At 39.4% G+C, this 3,465-nt stretch overlaps 1 pseudogene; it reads right to left on the bottom strand.

The window, feature by feature from the left end:
- Nucleotides 1–602: 602 nt before the first annotated feature.
- Nucleotides 603–1,477, bottom strand: LOC101589843 (annotated as a pseudogene).
- Nucleotides 1,478–3,465: the final 1,988 nt, after the last annotated feature.

Raw genomic sequence — 3,465 nt, 5'->3', positions numbered from 1 at the left:
GGACTTGAACTTTTCAATGATGCTAAAACTGTTAAGACTTTGACAAGTCGTGGAGATAGACTAAATGGCTTCTGCATAAAAGGTTGTGTATGAGTCTTGGGGGTCAGAACTAGAATGTTATGGTGTGTCTACATGCGCCCACCAAGGCCTCTTGCAGCTATAGGTGGTTTTTTTTTTTTCCCCAGAGATAGCTGCATCTACAGTGTGTGACTTATTCATGGTGCAATGCTAGGATTCAATGTACTAGGATTAAGGGTAGGTGATTACTAAATAAGTCCACTGGTTGGTTTAGCACAGCCCTAATTTTAAAATTTTTTTTAATGTATTCTAGATATCAGTCCTTTCTCTGTGGAAAAAAATTTGTTAAGATTCCCCCCCACCACCTTGTGGGTTGTCTTTTCACTCTGTTGATGATGTCTTTTGCTATGCAAAAGGTTTTTAATAAGATGAGACCCCAGTTGTTAATTTTTGTACTTCATGCACAATTGCAATCAAGGTTTTGTGTTTTTATTTTTATTTTTTATTGTTTTTTTTAACTTTTATAAATTGTTTTATTTTTCATCATCCTCATTCCCATTTTGCTTAAGTGTGGGCAGAACAGCTCAAGACCATTTGAGGGTGGTTCCTACCCACTCAGTGGCCTGCATGGTGGGGGCTGCAGACCGATCTTCTGTGGCCGGCTGAGCACTCCAGTCTTCAGTAGGGAACTGCTGAAGGGGCACAAAGGGCACCTGCATGCCCTCAGACCAGTCTGCGACCTCAGGCTGAGCAGCAGTGAACTCCGGAGCTGGCGCAGTCCATTCACCCTGAAATGCCTCCTTGGTCACAACCTTTTTGGCAGCAGCCTGCTCTTCTTTTTCAATCTCTTCAGGATCCTGGTAGAAGTAGAGATTGGGCATAACTTCCCAAGGGTGTTCACGGAAGATGGTGTCACGCATGCACAGCACTTCCCAGCTCAGCATCCACATCAGACCCACAGAGTGAGCTCCCTTATTGTTGCACAGGATGGCAACGTCCACATTGTGCAGAGGAGAATCTGTGTTGCACAGAGAAAATTGACATAAGATGTCTCTGTTAGGGTCTGGTGGTCATCCCTGGGGTCAGTAAACACCAGAAGACTTGGCTCTCGGAAGGTTGCCTGGATCTGGTTAGTGAAGGTTCCAGGAGTGAAGCGGCCAGCGACAGGAATAACTCTAGTGGCAGCAGCAAACTTCAGCACAGCCCACAGGCCAGTGCTCCTGGAGGATATGACGCTGACGTCAGCAGGGTTTTCAATGACCACTGTGGCTCGAGCTGCCAGAAGGAGCTTCTCCCAAGTCTGCTTTAGATTTATGATGTAGATTCCATCACTTTTCCTTTTATAGATATACTGCTCCATCTGGAAATCCAGGTTAGTGCCACCGAAGTGGGTTCCTGCACCAAGGAACTTGAGGATGTCCTGCTCCTTCACTTGCAGGACACCAAGGGCTCCAGACATTGTGAAGTTTCCCTTTAAGTTATGATGGGAATCAAGAACAGTGCCGTATGGACCCCCGCCTGGGCAGTATGGGAAAGCAACAATCAAGGTTTTATTCGTGAAGTCTTATACCTGCCTCTTTAAAAGTTCTACCTATACTCTCTTCCAACAGATTTAATGTTTTTGTGTTAATTATTTAGATCTTTGATCCATTTTGATTTTAGTTTAGTGCATGATGATAGACAAGGGTCCAGTTTTAGTGTTCAACCTGTGCAAAGCCAGTTTTTCCAGCACCATCTATTAAACAGTCTATCTTTCTTCCAGCTTATGTGTTTGAGCCCTTTGTAAAAGATAAGGTGACTGAGTGTGTTTAGAGCTGTTTCTGAATCTTCTACTCTGTTCCATTGATTCTCAGGTCTGTTTCTTTGTTTTGTTTTGTTTGTGCTGGTACCATGTTTTGTTCTGTTTTACTCATCACAGTAGCTCTGTGGTGTAATTTCAAATCAGGAATTGTGACACCCCAGCTTTGCCTTTGCTGCCCAGAATTGTTTCTGTTATTCTAGGTCTCTTTTTGTTCCAGATGAATTTTAGAAGTGTTTCCCCAGGTTCTGTGAGGTACGCTAGCAGTATTTTAATTGGGATTGCTTTAAATCCGTATCAAAATTTGGGGAGTGTGGCCATGTTTACAGTATTGTTTCTTCCTACCCAAGATCAGGGAATATCTTTCAGCTTTCTGATATCCTCTTTGATACCCCTTTTCAGAATTCTATAGTTTTTAATGTAGAAACCTTTTACTGCCTTTGTCAGATTGATTCTTAAGTATTTTTTTTCTTTTACTGTTTTTGGTGCTATTATGAAAGGGTTGTTTCTCAAATTTCTCTCTTGGTTAGTTTGTTATTTGTATAAGAAATGCTATTCATTTTTGAGTGTTGACTTTTTATCCATCTACAACTGAATTTGGTTACTAAATCTAAAAATCTTTTGTTGCAGTTTTTGGAGTCTTTTATGTAGAGTATTATGTCATCTGCAAATAATGATAATTTAACTTCTTCCTTACCTATCCTTATTCTTTTTATTTCTTTCTCCTGTTTAATGGCTCTGGCTAATGTTTCCAGAACTATGAAATAGGGATGGTGATAGTGGATGTCCTTTTCTTGTTCTTCATTTTAGAGTGAAACCTTTTTTGACTCTTTAGATGTTGGGTTTTAGTTGGTCACAGATAGCTTTTATTAGTTTGAGGTAAAGACAATGTATTCCAATTTTCTGCAGCATTTTTTAAATCATGAACGAGTGTTGGACTTTGCCAGATGCCTTTACTGTATCTATTGATATGATCATGTGATTTTTGTCCTTGGCTCTATTGATATTCTGTTTTACATTTATTGATTTGCATATGTTGAACCATTCCTACATTCCTGGCATGAATCCTACTTGGTCATGCTGTATAATTTTCTTGATGATTTCCTGCATTCTGTTTGCCAGTATCTCGTTTTTTCATCTATATTCATAAGCAAGATTGGCCTGCAGTTCTCTTTTTTGGATTGGGTCCTTCTCTGGTTTTGATGTCAGGGTAATGCTTGCTTCTGGGCATGACTCTGGGAATATTGCTTCCCTTTATTAAAGAGTTTGAGGAGTTATGGCCTTGAATCGTCTCTAAATTTCTTGGTGAAGTCAGCAGTTAATTCATCATGATCTGAGCATTTCTTTGATAATTTTTAATTACACTTTTTATTTCATTGACTGATATTGGGTTATTTAAAATTTTTATATTTTCTTGACTGAACTTTGGTAATTCATATATATCTAGGAATTGTGCATTTCCTCAGTGTTATCTCTTCCTGAAGTTTTCCCTTAATAAATACATAGTGGCCTTCTTTATCTCTTCTGATCAATCATGGCTTGAAGTTCACATTATCTGCAAATAGAATAGCTACTCTTGCTTTTTTCTGGGTTCCTGTAACCCAGAGTAATGTTTTCCATTCTTTGACTTTCAGTCTATTATAATAATA

The sequence above is a fragment of the Octodon degus genome, unplaced genomic scaffold, assembly GCF_000260255.1.
Source record: "Octodon degus isolate 3935 unplaced genomic scaffold, OctDeg1.0 scaffold00006, whole genome shotgun sequence".
NCBI lineage: Eukaryota > Metazoa > Chordata > Mammalia > Rodentia > Octodontidae > Octodon > Octodon degus.
This window is presented reverse-complemented; position numbering and strand designations above follow the sequence as displayed.